The 19,988-nt window shown below is 40.6% G+C and overlaps 1 long non-coding RNA gene across 1 annotated transcript in view; it reads right to left on the bottom strand.

Annotated features, from left to right (window-relative positions):
- The window catches only part of LOC142858299 (uncharacterized), a 44,891-nt gene extending 27,381 nt beyond the window's left edge, over window positions 1-17,510 (bottom strand). Inside the window, exon 1 of the long non-coding RNA XR_012912001.1 lies at window positions 17,443-17,510. This is a non-coding gene — a long non-coding RNA (uncharacterized LOC142858299). The remainder of the gene's footprint in view (window positions 1-17,442) is intronic.
- Between the last annotated feature and the right edge of the window lie 2,478 nt (window positions 17,511-19,988).

Below are 19,988 nucleotides of genomic sequence, written 5' to 3'. Positions count from 1 at the left end.
ACAGAAAGGGCCATTTGACCCGTCTTTTTTAACAAGCAGGTTAAAGGTTCCATGGGGAAATAGTTTTCCCACAAAACACCAGCACCTGGGCTGTCCCGAGCCTGAATAATTAATTTCTCTTCTGCCACCGTATATGGTCTCCCGGATATCTTCCAGTGACATCTCTAGAGTTTACTGCCCCGAGTCCAGAGATCTGTGCCCCAGCAGACTTCACAGGCTAGTGTATTTTGTACAGAAAGGTGTAGAAGCATCATGCTTTAGTCATTTCTTCACACTTCCCTTTCTTGTGGAAATGCTCACGTGCGTGGAAAGGTAATAAATGGTGTGGGTTTTCTCTTCTGAGTCTTGTATTAACTCAGTTCCAACTTCTCCACTGTCACTGAAATTCCAATCAGCCAGCACTGTGTTATAGCCTCAGCCATCCAGGGACTTTCAAATCTGAGTGACTAAGACCCAGGAACACAGATTCCAGTTACCCCAAGCTCCATGTACCCCAGCTGTAACTCATTCTTGTAAGCAGAAGGAAGTAGCTCTGCCTTCATGGGCCTCGACAAAGCCTAGTACTACCACTTTTTAAAAAAAGATTAATTAATTTATTTATTATGTATACAGTGTTCTGTCTGCATGTATGTCTGCAGGCCAGATCAGAAGAGGGCACCAGATCTCATTTCGGATGGTTGTGAGCCACCGCGTGGCTTCTGGGAATTAAACTCAGAACCTCTGGAAGAACAATCAGTGCTCTTAACCGCTGAGATATCTCTCCAGTCTCACCTCCACCTTTTTCTATGGTAGTTTAAATCCTAAGGAGTGAATAGTAAAGTTGCCTTTCTGCTGTTATCGGGTTCACAGTAAATGAGATCCTTTCTCACTGGCCCCCGAAGCTGTTAATCCCCGTTTTCCAATTTCAAAAATCAAAACCTTAAGGAACCAGACAAGGAATAAAGGACTCCAAATATTTTGGGCATTTCTAGACTTCAGTCAAGACAGAGCAAAGGACATTTTTGGCTTTTGGCCAAGGATATGATCAAGGCCCCTATCTCTAAACATTCTGCGTCATTTCTATCTTTTTTATCATTCCCTACTGTCTTAGGGTTTCTATTGATATGACAAAACATCATGCCAATACACTGAACACATGGAGAGTCTGAGTTTGCAAACTTGGGTAAGAATAAAGGCTCTTTGCTTTAACATACAGGACTCAGTCTCCTACTTGGTTTTGGGGGGGACTCCGGATCTGGGCATAACAATCTACACAGTTAAATTCCAGGACAGCCAACCTTTCACAGAGACTCTACTTCAAAAATCAAAGAGACTGCTAGTTGCCATTTACAGGGGTATGAAGTAACTTGGGGGCAGGGAGCAATAGGGGCACAGAAATTAGGATTTAATGAGAAAGAATGAGGCAGAAATTAATGAGAAAGAATGAGAATGAAATTTATCAGGCAAGGTATTAACTCCATGGATAGACAGCCACATGGTGGGAGCTCTTCGGAAAGTTCAGGCCCACGAGGCAGAATGGAGGTCCCTTTCTATAGGTTCCAGAAAGAGGCAGAAAGTCCTATGTCGTGGAGCTATGAGTGAACCAGAGTTTGTGCTTGTCAGGTCAAGATGTCATATTCTCAGGAAACAGTGAAAGAACTGAGCTTTGACCCTTGGTTAATGTGACGTCACCTGCAGTCTTTGTTTGCTGGAGAGAGGACTCAGTGGTTGAAAGTATTGACTGCTGTTGTAATGGACCCAGCTTTAATTCCTGGCAGCTCACAACTCTCTGTAACTCCAGACCAGGAGTCCAACAGGTACCACATGCATGTGGTACACAGACATACATGCAGGTAAAACATCCACACATGTAAAAATAAATAATAATTTCTTAAAAGAACATCATCTAGGTTATTTTAATACAATTAGCTTCTCAGTCCGGGCAGCAGTGGCCCAGGCCTTTAATCCCAACACTCAGGAGGCAGAGGCAGGTAAATGAGCTTAAAGCCAACCTGGTCTATAGAGCGAGTTCCATGACAGCCAGGGCTACACAGAAAAACCCTATCTCAAAAAACAAAACAAACAAATAATTGAATGCAAGTAAACTTTTCAAAATTAGAAGCATAAGTAATGAATGCTCCAATTCCATTTAAATTTTGATTTTTCTGGGCCAGTGAAATGGCTCACGGGTAAAGGCACTTGCTATGAAGTCTGAGAACCAGAGTTCCACCCTTGGGATTCACGTGATGGAAGGAAAAAACCAATTCCCGAAAGTTATCCTCTGGCTCCAATATGTGTACCACGATATATCCACACCTTCACAAATAAATGCAGAAAAAGTTTTTTAAAAACAGTTAATTTTTCATTTCCAATCTCCATTAACTATGTCATCAATAGTTTAGAATCATGAGGATAAGGATAAGCTTCTTGACTCATATAAAAGGTAGAATAGATATACAACAAAAGTATTTGCTCAACTATGTTCATGGCAGCATTGTTTGTAATAGCCAGAACCTGGAAACAACCTAGATGCCCTTCAATGGAAGAATGGACGAAGAAAGTATGGAATATATACATATTAGAGTACTACTCAGCAGTAAAAAAACAAGGACTTCTTGAATTTTGCATACAAATGGACAGAAATAGAAAACACTATCCTGAGTGAGGTAAGCCAGACCCAAAAAGAGGAACATGGGATGTTCTCACTCATATTTAGTTTCTAGCCATAAATAAAGGACATTGACCCTATAATTGTGATGCTAGAGAAGCTAAATAAGAAGGTGAACCCAAAGAAAAACATATAGGCACACTCCTGAATATTGACCTTCATCAGGTGATGAAAGGAGATAGAGACAGAGACCCACATTGGAGCACCAGACTGAAATCTCAAGATCCAAATCAGGAGCAGATGGAGAGAGAGCATGAGCAAGGAACTCAGGACCGCGAGGGGTGCACCCACACACTGAGACAATGGGGATGTTCTATTGGGAATCCACTAAGGCCAGCTGGCCTGGGTCTGAAAAGGCATGGGATAAATCCGGACTAGCTGAACATAGAGGACAATGAGGACTACTGAGAACTCAAGAACAATGGCAATGGGTTTTTGATCCTACTGCACATACTGGCTTTGTGGGAGCCTAGGCAGTTTGGATGCTCAACTTACTAGACCTGGATGGAGGTCGGTGGTCCTTGGACTTCCCACAGGTCAGGGAACCCTGATTGCTCTTTGAGCTGACGAGGGAGGGGGACTTGATTGGGGGAGGGAGAGGGAAATGGGAGGCGGTGGCGGGGAGGAGGCAGAAATCTTTAATAATTAATAAAAATAATTAAAAATAAAAAATAAAAAAGGTAGAATAGATAAGTGTGAATAGTTATTTAAAAATAATTTGTTGAAACAGGCATGGTGGTACACACCTTTAATTCCAGCATTTGGGAGGCAGAAGCAGGCAGATCTCTGAGATCAGCCTGGTCTGCAGAGCTACCCCCATGACAGCCAAGGTTACATACACACATACACATACACATACACACACATATACACACTGTATCAAAAACCAAAATAATAATAATTTGTGTGCTTTGTATATTTTGTCTGTTGAAGACTTTGGAAAGTACACGTCAGTCCGCATCTGTAAATCTGTCCCTTGTCATCTCTGACATGCTGAAGTTACTGTTCTGCTCTTAGTAACATCCGAGGATTAGCTTAAAGGATAAGGTTTTGGGTTTTAAAACAAAAACAATCCTATTTTTAAATGATGTCTTACACATCTATGATTTTCAGAAGTATATATTGCTCTGTATCTGAACTTTATATGTGATACAAAAGTTTACAACGTTAGTAGTGTATTAGATTAATGCAAAAGCAACCAGGAAGTGTTTCTGCCCAGCACAAGTCCTCAGCAGCTGACTGGCTGAAGGAGAGACCATAACAGAAGCTACATCCAGAGCCAGCCTGCGCGATGGTCCAGCAGACCAGAGACTAGCCCTGATTGCTCTTGGCCTCGGGGCAAGTTGCTTAGCTTGAGCTAACCCGACTCAGAATGGAGAAATGCAACCATGGATGGGAAAGAGAAACAACTTGGGGAGGACCACAGTGGGCTGACAAGGGAATTCCTGTCTTAATTAGGTTACTATTGCTTCGACAAAGCATCATGACTAAAAGCAAACTGGGGAGAAAAGGGTTTATCTGTCTTACACTTCCACTTTGCTGTTCATCACTGGAGGAAGTCAGAACAGGAACTCAAACAGGGCAGGCACCAGAAGTCAGGAGCTGATGTAGAAGCCATGGAGGGATGCTTCTTACTGGCTTGCTCCTCATACTTGCTCAGTCTGCTTTCTCACAGAACCTAGGAAAAGCAGTCCAAGGATGACATGACACCAAATACAATGGACTGGCCCTACCCTCTGAATCACTAATTAAGAAAATGCCCAACAATCTTATCAAAAGCAATCTGCAGATTCAATGCAATGCCTATCAAAATCTCGTGAAAATTCTTCTCAGACATGAAAAGAACAATCATCAACTTCATAAGGAAAAACAAAAAACTCAGGATAGGCAAAACAATCCTGTACAATAAAGGAACTTCTGGAGGCATCACAGACCCTGACTTCAAACTCTACTACAGAGCTACAGTACTGAAAACAGTATGGTATTGGCATAAAAACAGACAGGAGGACCAATGGGACTGCATTGAAGACCCAAATATCAATCCACACACCTAAGAACACCTGATTTTTGACAAAGAAGCAAAAAATATAAAATGGAAAAGAGAAAGCATATTTAACCACTGGTGCTGGTATAACTGGATATCAACATGTAGAAGAATGAAAATAGATCCATATCTATCACCACGCACAAAACTCAAGTCCAAGTGGATCAAAGACCTCAACATAAAACCAACCACACTGAACCTCTTAGAAGAGAAAGTGGGAAGTACACTTGAATGCATTGGCACAAGAGATTGCTTCCTAAATATAACCCCAGTAGCACAGACACTGAGAGAAACAATTAATAAATAGGACCTCCTGAAACTGAGAAACTTCTGTAAAGCAAAGGACATGGTCAACAAGACAAAATGACAGCCTACAGAATGGAAAAAGATCTTCACCAACCCCACAGCAGGCAGAGGGCAGATCTCCAAAATATATAAAGAACTCAAGAAATTGGTCATCAAAAGAACAAATAATCCAATTTAAAACAAATGGGGTACAGACCTAAACAGAGAACTCCCAACAGAGAAATCTAAAATGGCTGAAATATACTTAAGGAACTGCTCAACATCCTTAGCCATCAGAGAAATGCAAATTAAAACAACTCTGATGAGGTAAGCCAGACCCAAAAAGAGGAACATGGGATGTACTCACTCATATTTGGTTTCTAGCCATAAATAAAGGACATTGGGCTTATAATGCATGTTCCTAGAGAAGCTAAGTAAGAAGGTGAACCCAAAGACAAACACATAGGCATCCTCATAAATATTAACCTTCATCAGGCGATGAAAGGAGACAGAGACAGAGGAGCACGGGACAGAAATCTCAAGGTCCAAATCAGGAGCAGAAGGAGACGGAGCACGAGCAAGGAACTCAGGACCGCGAGGGGTGCACCCACACACTGAGACAATGGGGATGTTCTATCGGGAACTCACCAAGGCCAGCTGGCCTGGGTCTGAAAAAGCATGGGACAAATCTGGACTAGCTGAACATAGAGGACAATGAGGAATACTGAGAACTCAAGAACAATCGCAGTGGGTTTTTGATCCTACTGCACGTACTGGCTTTGTGGGAGCCTAGGCAGTTTGGATGCTCACCTTAGGAGACCTGGATAGAGGTGGGCGGTCCTTGGGCTTCCCACAGGTCAGGGAACCCTTATTGCTCTTAGAGCAGATGAGGGAGGGTGACTTGATCGGGGGAGGGGGAGGGAAATGGGAGGCAGTGGCGGGGAGGAGGCAGAAATCCTTAATAAATAAATAAATTTTAAAAAAAAAAAGAACCAAGTCCTGTTAACCTCTCCAGGCCCCTGCCTCTGATGTAGTAACTTTAAAGAGACTCTTCTAGAAATATATATATATATATATGTGTGTGTGTGTGTGTGTGTGTGTGTGTGTATACTGTGTGTCTATGTATATATGTGTGTGCGTATATATGTGTGTGTGTAGTATGTATAAGTGTGTATTGAAATGCTAAAGAAATATGTTATAGAAATAAAATATAAGTTTATAAAAAAAAAGGAAAAAAAAACAACTCTGAGATTCCATCTGACACCTGCAAGAATGGCCAAGATCAAAAACACTGATGACAGCTTATGTTGGAGAGGTTGTGGGGAAAAGGGAACACTCCTTTATTGCTGGTGGGAGTGCAAACTAGTACAGCCCCTTTGGATGTCAGTGTGGTGATTTCTCAGAAAATTAGGAAACAACCTACCTCAAGATCCAGCAATACCACTTTTGGGTATATATCCAAAGGATGCTCAATCATGCAACAAGGACATGTGCTCAACTATGTTCATAGCAGCATTGTTTGTCATAGCCAGAACCTAGAAACAACCTAAATGCCCCTTAACTAAAGAATGGATAAGGTAAATGTGGTACATTTACACAATGGAGTACTATACAGCAGAAAAAAATAATGACATCTTGTAATTTGCAGGCAAATGGATGGAGCTAGAATACATTCTTCTCTCATACAATTCCAACTGCAGTTTCTCCTTCCTCCACTCTCCCCAGTTCCTCCCCTGACTTCTGTTCTCCCCCCAGGTCAACTTCTCTTCTGTTTTCCTTAAAATAAAAAAAAAGCAGACCTCCCAGGGATATTCACTGAATACAGCCAAATAAGATACAATAAAACTTGGCACAAACCCTCATATCACAGCTGGGCATGGCAACCCTGTAGGAGGAAAAGGGTACCAAGCACAGGCAAAGAGAGATACCCAACTCCCATTGTTGGGAGTCCCATAAGAGCAGTGAGCTACCGACCACAAGGTATATGAGCAGACCTAGCCAGCCCATGCAGGGCCTGTATTTGTCACTTCAGTTTCTCACAGCTGGGTCTTGTGGAGGCATTTTCTAAATTGAGGCTCCCTCCTCTCTGATAACTCTAGCTTGGGTCAAGTTGACATAAAACTAGCAGGACACTCCCATTCACACAGTCACACATAAATTTGTTCTTTTCAGAAAACAATGAAACCTTTTCATGCCCCATTAGAGATTGCTAACATTTTTCTTCAGTTCCCTTAGCTACTGATACCTGCTTACCATGAATGCTTATGGACCTCCAGAGCCCCTGCCCACCGTTGTAAAAAATCTCATTGCACATGTGTTATAAACCTTGTCTGACAGGCAATAATTTGCCATCTGGACAATCTTGCCACTTAAAACTTTGGTATTGCCGGGCGGGGGTGGCGCACGCCTTTAATCCCAACACTCGGGAGGCAGAGGCAGGTGGATCTCTGTGAGTTCGAGGCCAGCCTGAACTACAAGAGCTAGTTCCAGGACAGGAACCAAAAGCTATGGAGAAACCCTGTCTTAAAAAAAAAACCTTGGTATTAATTTGTGCACCGTGACAAAATAAGTATTCAATACATAATGTCTATAATAACTAACACTTACCCTAGACCTGTAAGAGATACAAAATTTAGGGTTTTGCCAATGCCACTGCCCTTTTACCCTTCTGAGTCAAAGATCCTAAATTGTACACCAGTAGGAAAGTTGACTTCACACACACACACACACACACACACACATACACACACACACACTTGTGTATAATTCTTCTGTTCAATAATGCTAGTTCTTACTGGCTCTTATATATGTATTACATAAGTCATCTGAGATATAAAGCTTTCCAAAACCACCTTATTGAAATGATGTAGCACTGTTCATAGAACTAACCTTTCCCACCTTCATGTTTGTGTAATCTTGATCACATTGTGACTACTCCCTTGAGCAAAGACGAAAGAGAACAACTCACCAGATGGTTCATCAGCCACATCTTCAGAAAATGTTGTTCAAAGAAAACACAGGGCAGGATGGGAGAGAGTCAGGAATGAAACAAAGTCACATCGATCATGATAGCATTTGCCTGTAATTCCAGCACTTAGGACATGGAAGATGGAGAATTTCAGGCTTGAGGCCAACCTAGTCTTCATGGCAAGACCCTATCTTAAACCAATAAAGTAGTCAGGTGGTGGTGGCGCATGAGGCCAGTCTGGAATGCAGAGTGAATTCCAGGACATCCAAGGTCACACAGAGAAACCTTGTCTAGAGAAACCAAAAACAACAACAAAGTAGAATCCTTTATGTCAACCTCCAAAGGTCACTAAAAGCTAAGTGGTTTCTGAAAACCAGCAGTAAGAGTTGGCGCAATGTATTCTACTTATATGTGTTTCAGACATAAACACTTTCTATCCACCTCAAGTGTTAGATGTCAAAGCAGAAATGTAATCACTCTGGGAGGAATGAAAACACACCCAAAATACTCTTGTGTCCCTTACTTCAGCTATCAGACTATTGAAACAATAGACTCAAGAAATTAGAATCCCCACCCACCCATAGAATCTTACAATGGAAGGAGAGAAACCGTAAAGTCTAGACTAGACCAAAGAGTAACTTGTCTCCCAGAAAGAGATGTACAGTTTCTTTGGCCATCTTGCAGGAGCACAGCCAAAACAGTGATGAGCAGAACATGCCAGAGGGGAAGTATTCATATGATCTGAGCTTTTAATTCTTTTTTGTAAATTTTATTTTAGAGGAATGAGAGAGTAAACAAAGTTTGATTAAATGGTTGTTATAAATCTCTTTAGTTAATCTCTTTAAGTAGTTTTGAGTTTTGTCACCAGTATCTTAAATTACATATATATGGATTAAATAGAAAAGGGCAGTTGGGGAAAGGTCAATCCAGCTCCTGGGCTGGAGTTTAGGGTAGGGATTGGTATGCCAGCCAGGAGGACCCTGTAACAGGTAGGGACTGAGGGATACAGAGAGAATCTGACAGCCAGGTCTGCTTTGATATATTAAATAGGCACCTGAGCCAATTGTCCCAGGTTTGAAGCCTAACAACATTCAGGTGGTCTTTCTTTGCCCTATAACCCATTCTGATACCCATGTGCACTCTCCACCCTTCTGAGAGCTTCTCTCTCACGGGGCACGGTGGCGCACGCCTTTAATCCCAGCACTTAGGAGGTAGAAGCAGGTGGATCTTTATGAGTTCGAGGCCAGCCTGATCTGCAGACTGAGTTTAAGGACAGTCAGGGCTCCACAGAGAAACCCCGTCCCAAAACAAAACAACAAAGAAACTACACATTTCTATCTGCTCCCTCCTCCTTCCTGCTAGCCCACCCCCCTCTGTGTGGGCACCTGGCCTGGTCCTGGGCTGCAAGCGGGAAGAATTAGCCTTTGCTTCTCCCACTGAAAAACTCCATGCCCACCCTAACTAAAGTTCCTCCAGGCCCGACCTCTAGATCAAAGTCAGGACCAAATTCTGGGCCCTGTCAAGTGCTGAGAGATTCATTGCTGACTTACAGCTATTTAAAACCAGGTTTAACTCCCCACAACAGTCAGACCAGGAGGCAAAGTCCCTCATTCCTTAGACCCCAGCCCCAGCCTGAGTTGCATTTTTAAAAACTAACCTATATGAAATTCTCAGATTTCTACAATGCTCCTCTAACATGCAAAACTCCTTCACCCCTGCCTCTTCGCCTCCTCTCCCTCCTCTCCCTACCTCCAAAGCTGAGTACCTGAGATGGAAACTCCAACATCGCCTTGTCTTCTCACCTGCAGTACAGCTCTTAGCCAGAGCACAAAAGGCTAAACTGAGCAGCGGGCTCCCAGCCACCCCCGCCTTTACAACAGAGCTCTGGCAAAGGTCCAGTCTGCCGCATGAAAAGTAGCAATCTGTCCTTCACCCTTCTCAGTGGCTCAATACATTCATATTATATGTTACTCCAAGGTACTGGCCAGCTGCCTTGTGTCTTCCTAAGGATTTCATGTAATCTCTGTCATTTTACAGTCAAAAAACTGAGAGGCCTATAGCCACTACACAAAGTGATTTGCATTCCTATTATTTTTAAGATGTATATAGGAGTATGTGTTTATATATAAACTTTAAGGTATTTTAATTCTTTATTTTTTTTATTTTATGCACATGAATATTTGTGTCTTATGCTTGCAGAGACCAGAAGAGGGTGTCAGATCCCATGGAACTGGAGTTCCATGTGGCTGCTAGAAATCGAACCCTGGTCCCCTCTAAGAGTAGGCAGTGTTTCTCACTCACTGACCCATCCCTCAGGTCCGTAATCTTAAAACTATAACCTGTTTAAAGATATACAGTTCTGCCGGGCGGTGGTGGGGCACGCCTGTAATCCCAGCACTTGGGAGGCAGAGGCAGGCGGATCTCTGTGAGTTCGAGACCAGCCTGGTCTACAAGAGCTAGCTCCAGGACAGGCTCCAAAACCACAGAGAAACCCTGTCTCGAAAAACCAAAAAAAAAAAAAAAAAAAAGAAAAGAAAAAAAGATACAGTTCTTTTCACAGAATATTTAAGTTGATTACCATGCCCTGGCTGTACTTAAAAATGTTAAGATATTTGGAATACAGTATTCATGTTTCCTATGTTTCGAATACAGTTTATTAAGTTATAATTCAAAATATTATTAGTTTCAAGACATATAAACAAAAATCAAACATAAAAGTCATTAAATCAAAAATAAAAAAGGAGTTATGAGTATAAAGTGCATAGGTACTTTAGAATATTTAATAGGGGCTGGAGAGATGGCTCAGCAGTTGAGAGCACTGGCTGCTCTTCCAGTGGATGTAGGTCCGATCCCCAGCCTCCCCATGGCAGCTTACAGTCCTTTGTAACTCCAGTTCCAGGGGGTTCAGCACCATTTTGCAGCCTCACCGGGCACCAGGCAGACAGGTGGCACACAGACACATGTACAAACAGAGCACCACACTTACGAAATAAAAGTAAACGTTTAAAAAAATGCAACTAAATAAATTCTACCTAAAATGTGTATATAGGGGCTGGAGAGATGAGTCAGCAGTTAAGGGCACTGGCTGCTCTTCCAGAGGACCTGGGTTCAATTCCCAGAACCCACATGGCAGCTCATACCTGTCCATAATTCCAGTTCCAGGGCTTCTGACCTCACACAGACAAACATGAAGGCAAAACACCAATGCATGTAAAATAGAAGTAGATTATAATGGGCTGGAGGGATGGCTCGGAGGTTAAGAGCACTGACTGCTCTTCTAGAGGTCCTGAGTTCAATTCCCAGCAACTACATGGTGGCTTATAACCATCAGTAATGAGGTCTGGTGCTCTGTTCTGGCCTGAAGGCATACATGCAGGAAGAACCCTCTATACATAATTAATAAATAAGTCTTTTAAAAACAGTAGATTATAAAATACTTATATAAAATTGATTAAACTATTACAAATAGTGATAACATATTATATACATTATATGATCAATATATTTTATATAACTTATATTATATAATTATAATTCCTAAAATCAATATTCTAATTGTAATTATAATTACATTGAGGGAAAACTGATGCCTGATTTATATTGACAATGGTAGGTTTTCTTGAATATTAACCTTGTTTGGATCACCGTACTAAATAAGATACTTAAAGTTTCACCAAAATATATATATATATATATATATGTTCCTCCCTCGAGTCATAAAAATTGTGCTACTCAGGACATGCCTGCTAAACTACAAAAGAACCAGAGAACTTACATTAGTGGACAAGACTCAGATCTGTTTCTAAGCGTGACACATTATCTACATTTTGCTGTACCCATGATCCTCAGTTCTCTAGATGAATAAATAAGCCACTATCACTAACTAAAAATATTTCATAGTAAGGTCCTAAAAAGTAAAGATCTACATTAATCAAAAAAGACTCCTTCCTGTTCATGGAGGAAGGTACCGCACTTTCTAAATCCTGTTAAATGTCAAAGATATTTGAACTTTTATTGAATTATTTTTCAGTATAAAAATAATGCTGATCTTGATTCTGATAAGACTCGAATAAAGACAATATTAGATGCTTCTGTAACAATGTTTTTTTTTACTCGGACTACCTGCCCCACTTAAGCCATTTTGGGGGTATGTATATTTAAACTATTCTAGACTAGAGTATCTATCTCCCTTATCTGTTATCTTTGCTTCTTTAAAACACACTGCATTTTTATTTTTTAAATACTAAATTTAGTTTGCGCAGGTCTAATGGAAAGATCCATCTACTGGCTTATAAAGGGGTCCCAACTTTGTTTTGTATGGGGAGAGGGCATGTTTATGTTTGCTCACAAAATATAATTAAAACTCAATTGGTATGGTATATAAAACAAAAAGATACTAATCCTGATGTTGCTGATGATAATCCAAAAAAGCCAGAGTTAAGACCAATTGGACCTATATTTCTGATCCACCTATTTTCCATTTTGCTGTTTGGAAAGGAAAGGAGATTGTGGTCACAGTCAACAATACGCGACTTTTAGATCGACCTGCCACACAAGACTTTTTCATTGCTCGAAATTTTCTTATGTTGGGTATGGTAAAAAAAAAAAAATCCTTTATGTTTTGCAAAGAATATTGCTTTGGAGGAATGTCTTGGAGTGTTTCCAAAATTAATTATGGGACATGATAAACAATGTACTTATTTGATGTGGGAGTGTCATATATCAATCTGTTGATTTCATTGGTTAAGTAATAAACAAACTGCTTGGGCTCATAGCTTAGAACATAGGTGGGTGGAGTAAACAGAACAGAATGCTGGGAGGAAGAGAAAGTGAGGTAAGACACCTCAGACAGAGACACCATGCTCCCTGCTCCTGGGCAAACACGGGATGAAGCTCCGACCCAGGATGGATGTAGGCAAGAATCTTCCCGGTAAGCGCACCTAGCTGTGCTACATAGAATATTAGACATGGGCTAGTCCAGGTGCGAGAGTTAGCCTAGAAGAGGCTAGATAGAAATGGGCCAAGCAGTGTTTAAATGAATACAGTTTGTGTGTTGTTATTTCGGGCATAAGCTAGCCAGGCGGCCGGAGTGCCGGAGACGCAGCCCCGCCACTCCTATTACTACACTTATTTTACAAAGTGATTGCTTCCTCAAGGTAATTGGGTAAATGATATTTCACCCCTTCAAAAATTTCCTCCATGCACAAAGGAATCAAGAGTCTAATAAAACTTTTTGTAGAGACAATACACTGATATTATCCCATAAAAGTATAACATCACATAGATATCATAGTATGCTCTTTACTGGTCTAAAAATCAAGAAGGTTATAGTGACTCTTATCCTTTGTCTACAGCATAATCTTGGGACCAAGGACTGTGAGCTGGAATTTGGTGATCCAGTACAAAATTTCCACAGACTTATGTTTGGAAATCTGCTGCAGCCACAGGAAAAGTCGCAGGACAATACGTTCTTCAAAACCTGTTTGCCCCCTGGAAGAAACTGTTTTGGCTTGCATCAAAATGCCTTATGTTCTTTTGGTAGAAGAGATAGAGTTCTCTATAAATGGTATTGTGTTTAATGTATCAGGCCCTGATTGTAATTTGACTAATTGTATTTCTCAAGTGGATGATCATACCCGTGTATTGGTGTTAAAATAACATTCTTTTGTAATGTTACCAGTGCATGTAAATGATGCGTGGTTTAATGACAAAGGGTTACAAATAATTTTTTAAAAATTTTAAAAGCTTGAGGTAGACAAAAACATGCTGTTGGATTAGCTGGAGCAAGGATTTCAGCTCTTGTTGGTATGCTTACTACTACTGCTAAAATTGCTTCAGTGGCTTTGTCTCAGTCTATTCAAAATGCAGGGTTTGTTAATCAATTATCTAAGAATGTTTCTATGATATTGGAGATACAAAAAGACAAAGATGTACAAACAAAACATAAATTAATTGCCATGTATGATGTGGTACAATCTTTAGGGGATAAGCTCCAAAGCTTAAAAACCAGAGTCCAGTTAAAATGTCACGCTAACCTAAATGGATTTGTTTACATCTTCTGCATATAATAAAAGTGTTATCCATTAAAAAGAGTTAAAGCACATCTTAAGGGAATCTGGAATGATTCTAATGAGTCCTTAGATTTGGCTAAATTACATCAAAAAATACTAGATTTTAAAAAGTTTAAAATGGATTTTAATACATCAAAAGCAGTCGAAGATATTTTAGAACAGTTTTAAAAGGCTGTCCCCTAATGGTCAGCATTTACTTCACTTCTTAGTAGTATTGCAATTGTTGGAGCTTGTGTTCTTTTGGGCATAATTTGTTGATGATCTCTAAAACAACAGTAATTTGCATTTCCAGAACTAATGCAACTTGTTTTCCTAGATTCTTTTCACCCACTGAGTCAACCCCTAGTAAAAGACAGGAGAGAAAGTTGGTGACCTGACATTCTTTACTCACTACCTTACCCCTGGTTACACCCAGCAGTCATCAATATCAAACTGAAGAGGAAACTTTCCAATCTCCTTTCCACCCCATTCCCCAACCTGCCCTTTAAGTATCTCAGACAGTAAGCAGAAAGCAGGCTCTGACTCTCCCAAAACAGACACACACAAGAGACACACACACACACATACACACAGACACACAGGTGACACCGACATACAGACACACACACAGACACATAGAAGGCATGCAGACAAACACACAGATGTACACACAGGCAACAGACACACATAGACATCTGCACATGTACACACATACAGACACACATAGACACACACATGCACAGACACAGGTAACACACATACCCTGCAGGTTTTTCTCCCATATAAAAGCCTATACTATTGTTCGTTCTCTTGCCCATCTTTCCTTCCCATTGAGCTCCTTCTTTCACATGTAGATATTCTGTTAAAATAGTGAAAGAAAGGAAGAAAGAAAGAAAGAAAGAAAGAAAGAAAGAAAGAAAGAAAGAAAGAAAGACCCACAGAAGGCCTGAATGCCCATGACCCTTGACAGAGAGTCATTCCAAAATTTGGGTCAGAGAACATAGCTCAGCTAGTAGAGCACTTGCCTAGCACACACAAAGCCCTAGGTTGAGGTCCATCATGGCATAAACACAATGGTGGAACATGCCTGTAAGCCTAGCACACAGGAGGAGGTAGCAGGATATTCAGAACTTCAGGGTCAGCTTCAGCTACACAGCGAGATTGAAGTTAGGTTGGAGTGCAAAAAAGAAGAAAGGAGAAGGAAGAGGAGGAGGAGGAGAGGAGGAGGAGGAAGAAGAGGAGGAGAAGGAAGAAGAAGAGGAGGAAGAAGAAGAGGAGGAGGAAGAAGAAGAGGAGGAAGAAGAGGGAGAGGGAGGAGGAGGGAGAGGGAGAAGGAGAAGGAGAAGGAGAAGGAGAAGGAGAAGGAGAAGGAGAAGGAGAAGAAGAAGAAGAAGAAGAAGAAGAAGAAGAAGAAGAAGAAGAAGAAGAAGAAGAAGAAGAAGAAGAAGAAGAAGAAGAAGAAGAAGAGGCATACCACTGGAGATGGAGAAATGACTAAATGACTCAGGGGTTAAGAGCACTTGATAGTGCTGAAGACCACCCTCGATGAAATTCATACATTCCAGGGTAGGAGTGTGAGGATTAGAATTATTAAGCAAAGGGAGCAGAGATATAAGAGAAATAAGAGATAGAATACAAAACAGCATCGGGAGGAACAGTCAGTGAATACTGAATCTGCCTTGCTAATTTTCCACATACTTATATACTTCACTCCAAAAGGGGCAGAGAGAGAGGCAACAGACTTCATTAACATGATATAAAGCATGATATAAAGAACAGACTTGAGTTCTCCGACCTTTGGTCCAGGGGGAGCAGATCCACCTCGATATCCAAAACACTAACTAACCAAACCCTAAGTCAGAATCCCTTTTTTGTAGCCACATCTGTTGTCAACAACTCTGAAAGAACAAAAATAAGCTCAAACTCTGTGACCTCCAGTCAAGGCAGAACAGGCTCACATCTGCGGGCCCCCTCAATTCCTCCCTTTTTATTTTATTGAATAAAGGACCCCGGCTTTGGGGGTCTTTTTTCCATTTTCCAGACTGACCTGCCTTTTGTACATACATTTCATCATGTCCATTCTGTCTTAGATTGCCTGAGGGGAGGAAGATTTTACTGTCTCTGACTGTCAACCTCTGTGAATAAAGGATTAAGAGAGAATGCATCTCTAGGCCCTGTGTACCTTGGAGCTAATTTTCTGTCAAGTGAACTAATTATATGCAAACAGATAATATTTTGGGAGACATATACTCCTATAGCTACAATTTCTCCTAAGAAAGGAGTGGAGTGTGAACAGAGGTGGAACTGCCTTTTGTTAAATGGTCTAGGATATCTTTAACAGTTTTCAGATACAATCTAAATATAATTTGTCTGATTAAACATATCAGACCTAAGGACTTATGATGTCAAAATTGTCTCAGACAAGCTCTAATCTTTTTCTAATCAGTAACATCTTCATAATGAACTAAAGCACTCACAAACATTAACAGATCAATACCATAATTTCAGCATAGAAATTAACAATAAATATAAAAAATTGTGATTTTTCAAATCACAATTCTCTTAAATCTATTCTTATCAAAAGACAAGAAAAGGTTTCTGTGATAGGTGAACTATGAGTCTTTTTTCTTTCCTATAGTCCAATTGTATTGCTGCTTCTAAGTTTTAAAGATAAGTTTGAACCGTCCCAGTCTCTGAGCAGCAATACATTGTGCCCCCTCCTCCTCATCTCTGAAGACAGGCTTCAGATGCTCTTGTAATGAGTCCTTTTTCCCCAGAGGGGAAACTTTCTGAGGTCTCAGTTCTCAGGCCCTTTATTTCAACAATAGATTGAACATCATACTGGCAAAAAATGAGTTCTGTGTCTCAAGATATAGTGTGGATAAACTGTCAACCATTCAGTCAGTGTTCTTGGGCCAGTTCCAAAGTAAACAGGACTCACTAAGGTCTGGAAGTTTGTGCAGTCGGTCCACCAAGAAATGGGAATCACCAACCATCACCATGATCTTCCTTCCCTTCTCAGACTGTAGCATTGATGTGGGAGTCCCCCCTGTGTGCTATCATTGTCATTGATGAATAAAGAAACTGCCTTGGCCTGTTGATAGGGCAGAACTTAGATAGGCGGGGAGGACAGAAGTGAATGCTGGGAGAAAGAAGGGTGGAGCCAGAGAGACACCAGGGATCTGCCGAGACAGACCCTAGGAAGTTTACCTGGTAAGCCACTGCCATGTGGCGATACACAGATTAATAGACACGGGTTAAATTGAGATGTAAGAGTTATCCAGTGAGAAATTAGAGCTAATGGGCCAAGCAGTGATTTAATTAATACAGTTTCTGTGTGGTTATTTTGGTTCTGGGTGGCCAGGAACAAACGAGTGGCTCTCCTCCTACGGATGTTACACAGTCAGAAACCTCCCTCCAACTCTCCTGTGGGGGCATCGGTGGTTACCATGTCATCAGGCCTGGATCCTTCTGCTGTGCACATCAGACTAGACATTCTGGAAGTCATTGTGCTTCACCCTCCTCCTGTGGAAAAAAAACAGACACGTCCTTGACCCCATATTAAGACAAGGTCATGTCCTTTCCATAATCAGTGCTAAGGTCTTTCCAACTTCACCAAGGTGAAGATGACCTTGGTGTTATCATGCCAAAATCTGCCCACGGCAGAGTGCTCACAGGCATCCATATTCAAGAAATTTAGATTAAAAGGGGTGGACTTAAGACATTATGTGGTGACTGGGGGTATATTTCCCCCACTTTTATCTTTTGAAGTTGTGATTTCAAGGAGCCATAGGCACGCTCCAAAATTCATTGTCCTTGAGGATTATAAGAAGTATCAGTTTCGTGTTCAATATTCCATTGGGAACAAAATTGCTGAAATGCTTTACTAATATATCTGAACCTGTTGTCTCTGTAATTTTAGAGGTTCCCATATATGAAAAGCACTTTAAGCATACCTAGTGGCTTGTCCAGTTTGTGTAGAAGCCATTAAGAAACCTGACTATGTATAGATTATCACATACACATATCTTAATTTGCTAAATTCTGCAATATGAGTAACATTCGTTTGCCATAAATGATTAGGAAAGAAGCCTCAAGGATATACTACCAAATAAGGTACAGGTAAATATTACGGTTTTATATCACATTGCTTAACAATCTGGCAAGCAATTTCTCTTGCTAATCTAAATTGCTTCCTTAAACTATTACTATTCTGATGATATAAAGCATGTGATCCTTGAGCAAGCTCAACTCGAGAAGAAGTCATCAACTTTGTAAACTTATCAGCTAAAGCATTACCTTCAGCCAATGGACCAGGAAAATTTGAAAGTGCTCTGATGTGACCCACAAAGCATGGCAATTTCCCTGATGAATGGCATCTTGACTGTGTTGGAAGAGCATTTTAACTTGCTTATTAATAGTCCCTGTGCATGGAACAGTTTCCAATATCTGAAGAGCTTTAAAAATATACTGACAGTCAGTATATAAATTAAGTGCCTTATTTGCAAAAAGCTGAAATACTATAGCAACAGCTCACAGCTCAACTACCTGAGCTGAGGCCAGTTCTGTTTGCACTACATGTCCCTTACCATTAATAACATATGCTGCTCTTCCATGAAAAGAACCACAGCATCCTTTAAGGAATCTTTCACTACAACTTCAGGGAATATAAAGGAATATAGTTGTATGAATTGCAACAATCAATCATCTGGGACAAGGTTATTAATCTGGCCTTTAAACTGAGTAAACACAATTGCCCAAGATTCACTATTTTGAAATAACAAATCAATCTGTTGCTTAATATAAGGAACATTAATCACAGCAGGTTCCCTGCCAAAATATTACCTAACTTTCATCCAGCTTTTCCGTATTAAACAAACTACTACTTCAAAATACGGATTTAATACCTTGACTGGCAAAACAAGAAGATATATCCACATAAGTGGACCATTTTGCCATGATACTGCTGTAGGAGTAAGTTTTGTAAGTAATATACATGCTTGCCAAAGTTGATCACAATTAATATAATATACCTATTGTTTATGTATTGCATATTCCACCTGTACAGTACTTTTCTGGAAGCTGTCTTATGAAATTCTGGTCATGCTCCCCTTACAAACTTCACTTAGTGGCTCAAGGTCTCCTGTAGGGAATTTTAAATGAGGTTTCAGCTGCTGAATATTTTGTAACAAGGTCTGAAAATCATTCAGAGTCTGCAAGCTATCCTTCCCAATTTCCAATTTCTGGGGCTTAATTTCCTTAGGATATAACATATGATTTAAATATTGGAAAAGTGGGTGCCTTTGCACTTTCTCTGGAACAACACTAACCCTGCATAGGTAAGACTCTGTTGAAGCTGTCCATATGTCTCAAATAAAACTCCTTCATGTTTATGGGTAAGTAAGATATCATCCGTATAAGCTTCTGGAAACTGGTCTCTAACATTTTGTATAGCCTGAGCCACAAATTTCTGGCATGATGTAACACTGTTTGCCATACCCTGAGGTAAGATGCTTCATTGATATCTTCTCATTGGCTCTTTGAAATTAACTAATGGAATACTAAATGCAAATCTTTGACAATCTTGTGGTGCCAGAGGAATGGTATAAAAACAATCCTTTAAATCTAAAATAATTTTATAGGTGTCTTTTGGTATAGCTATAGGAGAAGACAACCCAGGCTGCAAAACTCCCATCGGCTGCATGGTCCCATTAACCTCTCTTAAATCTTGTATTGATCGCCACTTGCCTGGTTTCTTTTTAATCACAAAAATAGGAGAATTCCAGGGGGAATTGGAGGGTGTAATGTGACCATTGTCCAGCTGTTCCTGTACTAACCACTGGCCAGCTTGTAATTTTTCTTCTGTTAGAGGCCTCTGATTTACCCATACAGGCTTGTCACTTTTTCATATAATTAGGTCTGTATGAAATGCAGGCTTTTCAGTGACCTCTCCTAAAAATACCCTAATCCTACCCTGGGAGGCCTTTTGCAAGA

Source organism: Microtus pennsylvanicus, chromosome 10 (genome assembly GCF_037038515.1).
Source record: "Microtus pennsylvanicus isolate mMicPen1 chromosome 10, mMicPen1.hap1, whole genome shotgun sequence".
Taxonomy (NCBI): Eukaryota; Metazoa; Chordata; class Mammalia; order Rodentia; family Cricetidae; genus Microtus; species Microtus pennsylvanicus.
This window is presented reverse-complemented; position numbering and strand designations above follow the sequence as displayed.